The following is an 11,818-nucleotide window of genomic DNA, read 5'->3' as shown; positions in this document are numbered from 1 at the left end:
ATGACAACTCTGATAAAATGCAACCGCGCACTGGTTTTATATATACATACTATAGTATAGAGAAATATTAGTTTCTTTATTCACGCAAATGCTAAATAACATAAGAATATTCGTAGTAAAAAATATGAAAGTTGTATTGCCCCTCTTCATTTACTTTCATTTTAAATTAAATTCACTCCGATAATTCTTTGCGACACAATTCCTCTTTAGTACTTTGGCATATGATCCTCTGTGGGTGCTCCATGGAGTACTACAGTGAAAGTACTTTGGAAAGTACTCTCACGTATGTACTCTATGGAATACTCACAAACAAAGCGAGAGTGGGATCACCTACTCCTCTCCTAGGATATCGCAATGTTAATTGGAGCACATTTTTTGTATGAATACAGATTAGTTTTGGAACACTCTTATACTCCCAAAGGAGTATTCCCTACATTATTTATGGAGTACTCGCGTTTTTTGAAGGGGAATCGTAACGAGAAGGGGAAGAGCAAATTATTTTTCGAAATCAACTGTTTGTACGGAATGTGTGAACATTGGAACAAAATAAATTAAAGAAAATTTGTAAAAAAACACTGAAAAACGTTTATATTTTATTATCCACGCTATTTTGTACAAAAATAAAACAATAGAATATATTGCCGCCGTGTTATATTTTTTTGAGTGAAGTACTTTCATAATTGTAAGTGTGTGTTTTGTCGTTGTTATGGCCAATTCCCTGCCGTGGCCACCAAGTTTTGTTAAAACGGATTCCTGCACGAATATAGTTGACATTTTCTGAATTTTATAGATGCTAATTTCATTGCACTGGCCTAAAATACTTTATGAAGATTTATTTATGCTTTCCGCAAGGATTGTTTACGTTTTCGCTTCATCTTCCTCTACTCCGGCAGCTTACTTTGGCATATAACTGGACCCAACGAACAGACATAAATTATAGCTGTCTATTATAATGGAATCAATAGCCGCGGCATTATTTGTGGAGTTGGAAAGCAACGCATACGAAAATGGCCAGGCGAGAATGTAAAGGCAAATATTACAAGATTTGTGTAATCCATTTGAGATGAGTGATGAATTGTAAGAAATTGAACTTAAAAGTGGTAAAGTTTAATGACTTATTTTCTTATTTAGGTTCAAAAAAACTTTCGACTTAATAAGAATGCCTTCAAGTATGTGTTAGATACTTTTGCGGGGAAAATTCGTCCAAGGACGTCGGCATCGACATCTGCCCTTAATATTGTAGTAGCTGCTTTTAGATTTTTTGCAGAAGGCAGTTACCAGCATTGAATAGGGGCGGATTATAATGTAGGAATGGGAGAGTCAACAGTGTAAAAGTCACTGTCTACGTTTCTGGATGTAATGCAACCAAAATTATGCCCTCAGTGGATAACATTTGAATAAAGTTATGAGGAGAAAATACAAGCGAAGCAAGAATTTTATGCGAAGGCTGACTTCCCCGGAGTCATCATATCCCGCTTTGTTGCCATTAAATTAGCCAATGTCTCATACTGCACTTGTGTTGGAAACATATAAAAAACAATCACCATCAAGCCTTTTACGTTTCTCAACAAGTCTTACTTACATTTTTGTTAAAATTCTGTTAAAAATTAATAAAAAATAAAAAGAAAATATTTTTCCGCCAACAAATTTGCAACTTAGAAAAACGGAACTACGATCGAAATGCAGAATATACAAAATCGAACGATTCGAAGTTGGATCGAAAGAGATTGGAATTCCAATCCAAGTCGAAATGCAGAATAGGGGTGTTTATTTTTTCTGACAACTGAAAATTTTGTTTTTAGTTTCAAAATTTTGTGCATAAAAACACAACTAAATTCAACGTGTAAATTGTGTGTGCCAATGAGTTTTTAAAATAAGTGTACCTTTTTTCAGTTTTTCATAGTTAAGGAATTGACCTCCAGATTATTGTGTTACACAAATATAGTGAACTTGGGTACAGAAATTCAAATTAAAAAGTTTTTTGTTTTTTATTATTATTATATTAAGGGAGTAAACCTCCGTAATAAATTAAACTTTTAATGAAAATCAATAACTCTGAACTGCACACTTTCCGCCATGATATAAAATTAAAATGCTGTGAAACAGGAGCAACACTTTTGTGACTACATAAACCCTGTTTCAATCTTTTACGTCTCTGCACAGAACCCTAATTGACTGTTTTCAACCGAAACAACAATGGCAACCCAGATTTTCCCGTTATGCTCACTTAAAGCTGGAGACATTGGTGCTTTATCGGTAACCTTATAACAGCTGATTCGACCAACCTTATGAGAATCAATGCAATCGATTATTGGTGCCACTAAGGTCGTAACCGTATCGTAGCCAACCAATTGGGTTTTGGTTTACCGTCGTAACGATAAACAGCTGATTACGTTAGGGATACGGATACAGCGATACGACATACGTCACCAATGACTCCGGCTTAAGCGAGTGCCTGTCAGAAAGAAGTCAACACACTTGTACTTGTACACTATGACCACTCCGAACACAAATATATCGGACAACATTTCGGACGAAATGATTAAGAAAAACGCTGCCTTTTCTATTGATTCCTCTGCCGCCACTGCCGTTACCGCCGTTCATACTGCCGTCTATTCTGCCGCCACTGGCGTTCCAACTGTCTCTACTACCGATGTTTTGGTTGAACTAAATTCAACACCTGCCGTTCACGATGTTTTTGCTGCCGCTCAAGCATCTAATTTTAATGTTGCTAACATCGCTGCCGCTCCATCAAACTCTGCCCCAATTGACGTAAGAGCCACGACCATAACTGTGTATGACGAACTGGTGGCACTACGAAAACGTATGGATATGTTAAAATTAATGAAGGAAATCGACGAGCTTAGAGCTCGGGGGGTACAAGAGCAACGTAGACTGGATTTTGCCGATATAGACCATGCTGTTCCCAAGTTCAGTGGCGACGATATATCAGTGACAGTGGGACACTTTCTTCAAGACTTCGAAGAAGTAATGGAGTTGTCAGCAGTAGACGAACGATTTAAATTGCTAGCTCTTCGTCACTGCCTGGTGGGAACAGCCAAAGTTTTACTTACCACCACCAAAGCGTTAAGCTATGCCGAGTTAAAAAATGCCCTTACGATGGAATTTGATGTGCCGATACCGAGGAACGAAGTTTATAAGACATTGGCAAGACGCAAGTGGGACAAAAAGAGCGAGTCATTACATTGCTACGTTCTATTGATGCAGGCAATAGGAAAACGGGCAAACATATGCGAAACAGAAATCATCGATTTCATAATCGATGGCATATGCAAAGTAGTGCCAAATGCACATCTACTGTTACCGGCCAAAACACTTGATGAGTTGAAGGCATTAGTGAGCCGTTTTCAAAGAAAATATTTCACAGTAGAACCAGGAGTGGGAACAAAACATACGACTGCAGCAAACACGACAAAAATACCCGAAACCACCACAAAAATGCTACAATTGTTCCAAGGTTGGGCATATTAAGCCTCAATGCGCGTACCCGCTACGACCGACTGGCTCTTACTTCCGCTGTTGGCGTATCCGCCATGATCATCGCTCGTGCCCAAATCCAGAAAAAATTTTAAAATCACGTAACGAAGTTGCAGCCATAGGTGAAGACGTCAATACTTACTCATCCGATGATGCCGTAAATTCTTTTAATTTTGTAAGTATTAAATTCGAATTAGGTGAGAAGTCAATATCTGAAACAGTTTTTTCTTTGTTTGTTACCGGCAGTCCGGTTAGCTTTACAAGAGAGGCATACGTTCCAAAACAATTGGTGGAGAACCGTATGGCAAGATGCTCCTCAAAATTTAAAGCCATTGAGAAAAAGAGTTGAAAATAATACAAAAAATATTTTGTTATATTAATTTTAATAAAAAAGTGAATAAAATTGAATTGAATATCATACCAGACCATGATATGTTTGTACCAATTATTTGGGGACGTGACTTCCTACGTATATTTAATATCAAGTTGACGAATGTTAAGAAGAAATGAACCGAATTTTTAGATGTAAGACCCAAAATTAAATTAAAAATGTCAAAAATTCCCCAAGCTTTAGCTGATTCCAAAGCAATCTCTATTATAATTCAACAAAGTGCCGCTAAAAATAAATATTTTTCTGAAAGTGTTACGGCCGATAACTGCCGACAAAATTTTGACTCCATTTCCGCTTGTGTGCCTGACATATTTCATATCGACGTTTCCTATAACAAAAATTAAATTGATATAAAGAATATACTTACAAATGAGCAAAGTACTGAGCTGAAGCAAATTATAAATAATACTTATTTCAATCCTAATATTCTGAAAAAACCACTTAACTACGAAATGAAAATACGATTGAAAACTGATGTTCCTTTCCATTGCGCTCCTCGTCGGCTATCTTATCTTGGACGTACCGAAGTACGAAATATTTTAAATGAACTTCTGAAAGAAAACATTAGGGGGACTCATGTAACCGTATAAATGCCTTATAAAGTGTGTAAACGTATAAATTTATCTAGTGCGTAAACGAGCTGTCAAATTTTGTATGAAAAATCATTTACACAATTTGTATAAATTTACGCGCACATTTCATTGTGTAAACGCGGTAAACTCAAAGGAATGTGTGGCAGCACGGCCGCACGCAACCCTGTCGATCATTTGTTACTTGTATTTATTGTGAATCATCTGTTTGTATGTATGCATTGGAATGTAAACCGCGATTGTCTCTTGTCAATATCATTCGCTGAAAGTAAGCCGGACATTTATATTCTAATCCCTGTTCTAGAAATAAACTCTCTCTCTCAAACATTTCAACGTTAAAATTAGTTTGATGTTAAATTTCGAGTCATCGTCCGAGCTGCAGCGATCACATCTTTATTTCGCGATGCAATTTCTATAAAGTTTGCATTGGCAAATAATTTCATCACTGGAAGGGAGCACCGTTACCGGCGTTTTTGTATGCTGTCTAAACAATAAGTACATTTTTTCTTTCGTCATACTAAATGTATATGTATGTTGCTGCAAAGCAGCTTGGTGAAATTTATTATATATATTGTTCCATTTAATTAACATGCCATTGGGGACTTTGCCGCGAACACCGGTACGGAGGAAAAGTCCACGTTTCCAAGAGGATCAGCCAACAGAAAGTGAAGCAAATACACCAGAAAATTCAATAAACGTAGCAATGAGTAGCGACGAAGGCAACAACATCGCTCAAGAAGTACAGCAAAGTAATTTACAAGCAGAAGTGGTAAGCGGTGAAGGAAACAGCCAGCGGCTGCAAGAAGAGGGTGGCGCTACCAACGTCAACAACGTAGAGGCACAAAATAACGTCATATCTGTGCTTCAGAAACAAATCGCAGCATTGGAGAGTGAGTTGAAAAGGGTGCATAACAAGGTTAGGGAGAATGAGGCGCAGAACTGCCAACTAAAATTAGCGGTCCAACATCATACGATGTCAACTCCCGTTACAAATGGAAATATCTACGAATCTTCCAACCAAGTAATGCATCCCGTTAACTTTCCCATGTCCTACGCCACCGTACAAAGCTCTGTTGCACCCTCAGCCGACGCCGCTGCGCCAAACGCTGCTTCCTTCGTCAGCGCTACCCACAACGCAATGCAATCGGGCCATTCTGCCGCGCCTGATCCCACTGCTTCATCTAATGCCTTCTGTATCGCAATGCCAACTTCCTCCGTGCTGGGTGCTATTGTTTCAGCCACAATTGCCAGTGATGTTTACAATGCCATACCAGGTACTACAACCGCCAGTGCCACATTCGCCAATCTTGCCAGTGATTCATACAGTGCCATGTCACGCGCTTCTGTTTCCAGTGCGACTAAACCCGCTTTCGCTAATAATGATGGTGATTCATATTGTGCACTGGCAGGCGCTTCTATTGCCAGCGCCAACTATGCCGGCGTTCCATATAAAGACATGTCAAGCGCACCCGCTGCCAGCGCCAAGCCAGCCAACTGTGCTGCCCTATTTGCCAGCGCCGGCTATTCTGCCAGCGTCAACGTCGACGCAACTACTTTTGCCAACCGCGCCGTAGCATCGTTTTCCACCGCGCCATTCGCTGCCGCCGCAAAAAATATTGCAACGACATATCATAACGCAGCTCCAACTACAACCACCGGAGTCTTTAGCGCTAATTCCGTTGAAGCAATTTACGGGACAATGCCTCACGCCACACGTTCGTTCGCCGCTACAGATATTGGTAGCTCAAATGCCCCTTGCTACAATGCGGTCCCCGCCTTTCAGTCAGCATCAGGATACAGCGCGTCTCTAGATTCAACTCCTGCTATATCGTCTTCATACGGCAACGTAAACAACACATTGCCACCGCCACCCGTCAGCCGTCCCATCAGCATGCCGTCTACCTTAACGTTTCCAAGGAAACTCCAAGATCTCCCAGAGTTCAGTGGACTAGCTGAGGATTGGCCACTCTTCATCAATGCGTTTATAGAATCTACGTCTGCATACGGGTATTCGAAGTTGGAAAAGAACCAACGCCTTCAAAAAAGTTTAAAGGGTGAAGCTAGAGAGACTATGAAATCGCTGCTTATTCACCCCGACAACGTCGACGCCGTTATCGAGCAACTACGTTTTAGGTTCGGCCGACCAGAGCAGCTCATTCAAAGCCAGCTAGCTGCGGTAAAGGAAATTAGCCCTATATCGGAAAACGGAGTTGTCAAGATAATATCACTTGCTACTAAAGTAAAAAATTTGTCTGCCTTTTTACAGACCGCCGGCGGTCATCAACATTTAGCAAATCCAACCTTGATTTCCGAGCTAATCAACAAGTTACCAATGTCAAAGCGCCTTGAATGGGCGCGCTACTCATCCGCGATACAACCGTATCCTACTGTCGTTCACTTAAGCGAATGGCTTAGTGAAATAGCGAGTTTAATTTGCAAAGTCCAAGAGCACGCGCCACGTGAGCCAAAACGTCGGGTGGTACTACACGCCGTAGAAGAGCAACCAACTCATAAGTCCAAATGTGTCATGTGTCAAAATTATCACAAACTTCAGGAATGTGAACGTTTTTTGAACGCGAGTGTAGCAGACAGGTGGAAGTTTGTAAAAAGCCAACGATTGTGCTTCGCATGCCTAGCTAGAGGCCACTCCTCGCGACAGTGTCGCCGACGCAAAACTTGCTTATCCAATGGCTGCAAGAAAACGCATCATAAGCTGCTTCACGATGCTACCCCTGTGCACCGTCCTGCGGAGAAGTCCGCATCAGACATACAAGATCGTCGTACCCCAAACTCAGCATCAGTACTGAGTTGCGTTACTAACGTCAAGTCTAGTAAACTTCTTTTCCGTATTTTGCCCGTGACGTTGTACAATGATGGGAATACTGTTGACACTTACGCTTTATTTGATGAAGGTTCTTCCGTTACCATGATCGACAGTTCACTAGTCGAGGAGTTGGGTCTCAAGGGTGAAGCGCGAAGCTTAAATGTGCAGTGGTTTGGTGGGCACAAGGCACACCAGCCTGCTTCAGTGGTCAGCATGTAACGACAGCCGTTTAACAACCTACGCCCCTGTGCGCCTACACACACGCGCACCACTGTCTCTGCAAATAACAATGCCAATTGTCTGCAGAGCAACTGCGTATTATGTGTGTATGTGTGTGAATATAGAACAAATCGTTGTAGCTAACATGCTGGAAGCCTTCCAGGAACTTTGAGTGACTTTGGGATAAAGTGGGTTGACAGTAAACCGAAAACGGTAGTGGCAACAGGAAAAAGTTGTCTATAAAAGGGCCAACATCCCGTTCTTCTCGATCACAAAGCCTTGAATACGGTGCCCACAACGCGAGTGCAGTGAAAGTGAAGAAAAAAAAAATTTAATTAAAAGTATATAAAGTGATAAAGTTTCAAAGTGCGAAACCGTAAGCTACCGGTTCGGTGAAAAGTGCCGCATCCAAGAGAGAAATAGTATTCCTGCCAACACCAGATCCAGCACCACCAGCAACGGTAAGTACCACCACCATTCCCGTGTATCTAAATCCCCTACAGTAGTACAGTAGTCCCATGCCTATAACCCTCCATTAACGCCCGCATAATTTATCTCATTCCCCTCTTGTCATCCATAGTTTACATTGAAGGAATCCCCAAAGGAAACCAATCACCACCGTCGGTGCTAGGCACCAAAATCCACCAACGGTAAGTAAACACATCTACCTTAGTGACTACCCCAAAAGTGATATTGAATTTAGTGCCATTTTCTCAAGTGAACTTCATAGTTTGTCTGCTCCGTAAAGAAAATGATCTTGAAATAAAATTGATTTATGTTTGGGCAGATAAACATTAAAGTTCGCCGGAGAAATGGCCTATAAATGCTATACATGACATTGTTATGCCCAGCTTCATATTTTTATTGTTTGGTTTTCCTTTTCTTAGCATCACCACAAGGAGACTCGCTTAAAGCAACGGTGCGAGGCACCCGAACCACCAACTACAAACCACACCGAGTCACAAACACCAATAGCTACAACAACCCACACCGAACACGTAAGCCACCAGTACAACATAAAACACTCTCACTCGTCCAAACCACAAAAAAAAAAAGGAAAAAGTAAGAAAAATCGCATCCGCACCAAAAGATTGCATACATCCATATTCACAACCACACGCATTTGCAACCAACCACCGAAACATAGATAAGCTACTACACCGCAGATCCACATTCAAAACCACAACCTCAGAAATACACGCATAACCTTAACCACGAAACATCCAACCAGCAACCACACCTGCCGATCACAAACACACCGGCGACCACCACACAACCACACCAACAATAACCACGCAACACTCAAAAACACCACGACCACATTTGTACATACTTTCTGATACAACACATTCAAACACGGAAATAGTAAAACCAACATCAAGCAATTCCAACTATCCATCAAAATACACGGTAAGCACAAACACAACCAAAGCTATTAGCAGGTGAAAGGCTATTATCCCAAAACACAACTTAAACACACGCAAAGAGAGGGCTGCACATCACATCACACCACACCGAACAAGAGCACGCAACATATCACATCACATCAGATCACATCACTTCACGTTGTATCACATCATATCACAAACTACAATTAGCGGTGAGTTATATATAGCTGGTCGCTGGTGTGGATTGCTACATCAGCAGGGCTGTGGTGAGAAGACATCTCAAAGGTAGAGAGTACACTCAGCACATTATTCGAATTCGCCGCAAATACGACAACACCAAACTACCACGGAGGGGACCGACAATATTGATTTAGGTTTTTTGTTGTTTAAAAATTATGTTTTAGATTGTAAGATTTATGCCCTGAATTTCCCTTAACTCCTAAGCCTGAAATATTGGTGAATTGTAAGTTAGTTTTTTTTGGTATCTTCTCATTCTTATATGCATACACATCTTTCATACATATTTAACTTACCGAAAAACACACACACATATGTATCAACCACTTCACACACATTTCTTTTTTTTTCGCACATACCTACATATAATTTCATTTGCTTATATATATTTCAATATTTTTGGTGCTTACTAAGTATTTGCCTAAATTTGTTTTTTTTTTTTTTGATTTTTTTTCTCACACCCTAATCCGTGGGTACACAGGAATCTTTTCGATTTTTATTACATATTTCTAATTTCTTTCTATTAAATTTTGTTTTCATTATATTTTTCTTTTCACTTCGTTTTCCAGACAAAAAAATATAGAAATCCTTTTCATTTTTTTTTTTTGGCTTGGATTTTTCTTTGTGTGAAAGGAGGACCCTACTCCACGCACTTGGAGAAACTACATGACACACGTGTCACCTCCTTTTTTTTTCTCCACATTTGTAACTTTTTTTATCACTTAATTTTTAACCACTTGGTTTTTTTTTATACTTACTACAATACTTTCACTAAAAGCGTGTTTCGCACTCAGCTCGCGATTCTTTTCACTTTTTTTCATTATTTTATTTTTTTTAAACGTTTTTCTTTTTGTAATTAACACGCTCGCAAAAAAATGTGCATGCGTGTTTTTACTATTACAAACCGGAACTGAAAGTTCCATGAGGTAATAGAATATAATAGTGCAAAAGTACATGGAATAGGGTTTTTTTTGCTCTTTGTTTCTGTTTTCTTTCAGCTCCCGCTGCTACAGCCTTGGTACCTGGACTGCAGATGAGCGTGAGGAGATGAGTACGTGAATGGTTATATATAATGAATGGTAATCTCTATCTAGTTTGTTGTAATCTCTCTTATTTTTTTGTTTCTTTGCCTTCCATATAATCGTATGCACATATTTTATTGATCACCGTAACTATTGCTTAATGCAAGCAAGAGTTAAAGATTGTAGTAAGAGGGTGTTCCTATCTGGGTTATTTTATTTTCTTGTTATCTATTTGACATTTTTTTTACTTTGAATATTATATGCAGTAATTGCAGTATCCTTTTTGTTATTTTGATTGAGTTTAGACCAGGATAAGAAATAATAGAATTTAGAATTGCCAATACAAATCACTAGATATAAGTAAACATAGAATTTGTGAAAATAAACTTGTATAAAGAGGAAATGAGTTATTTCGAATTTATTGGCTGAAACAGTGTTAGGAAAAATGCAGGCCCTCTAAGTTTTCTTTTGTGTTAGTGTGGGTGTTGCCCTTGTGGCACACTAGGAATGAGTTAGGTTTTGCAACCCACTGACGGACGGTGATTTAGACTAGACCATTACAGACGGACGAACGTCAGGACAAGGGAATTCCTCATGAACAAGAGGGGTGGGATGACTCCACCTGACTCGGACGGTCTTCTCCTGCTTGCTCTCTTCTCCTTTTCCTTCTCCTTATCTTCTACAGGTCCCTATGTTTTTCTCCCTAGGCATGACAATTATAATTTTGTTTTTGTGACTGTGGGTTGAGGAAGGTGGCAAGAACCGCGCCTCAACGCCGACGAGCCTCAGCCGGGCTACCACCATGCCTAACCGCCACCCCTCTCGCCCCGGACCAAGCAGTTACATTACAAGCATGTTGGTTAGCGGGTGTGGTATGAATAAAAAGCACACGCTTCGCCATGTCTACAGTGTACGTGATCTGAATTTGCCATGTCAGACTCTGAGCGATACTGATATTTGTCAAAGCATTAGTCATAACCGATTTCTACCACTAGTACCATATAACGGTGCTACACCAAAACTACTCATAGGGCTAGATCACTACCACTTAGGACTTCCGAGTGAGACCATAAGAATCAATGCCAACGGGCCGTATGCCGCCCACACTGAGCTGGGGTGGACAGTATTTGGACCCTCAACAGCCCCTTCACCAGAATCGAACACAAGTCTCTTCGTAGGGCATACGTCTGAGCAAAGGCTTGACGTCATGATTGCTGACTATTTCAGCACCGAAGGGTTTGGAGTAAGGTCATCACCACCCATTGAGGGCAAGGCAGACGTGCGAGCACGTTCATTGCTTGCCTCAACCACGTGCCATGTAGACGGGCACTACGAAACCGGCCTGCTTTGGAAAACAGACGACGTCCATCTCCCTGAAAGCTACTCAGCTGCGTACAAACGTTTGGTCGGTATTGAAAGGCGCATGCAAAAAGATCCAGTTTTCGCCAATGCGTACAAGGACATCATGGACTCTTACGTCACCAAGGGCTACGCGCGTAGACTCACGCCAGATGAAGCAGCACAAAGCTCCCAAAAAACTTGGTACTTGCCACACTTTGGGGTGACCAATCTTAACAAGCCTGGAAAACTTCGCCTAGTGTTTGATGCTGCAGCTGAGTCCCATGGTGTTTCTCTCAACTCCCAGTTGC

The sequence above is a fragment of the Eurosta solidaginis genome, chromosome 4 (assembly GCF_040869045.1).
Source record: "Eurosta solidaginis isolate ZX-2024a chromosome 4, ASM4086904v1, whole genome shotgun sequence".
Classification (NCBI taxonomy): domain Eukaryota; kingdom Metazoa; phylum Arthropoda; class Insecta; order Diptera; family Tephritidae; genus Eurosta; species Eurosta solidaginis.
The sequence above is the reverse complement of the archived record's forward strand: the minus strand, read 5'-3'. Positions refer to the sequence as shown.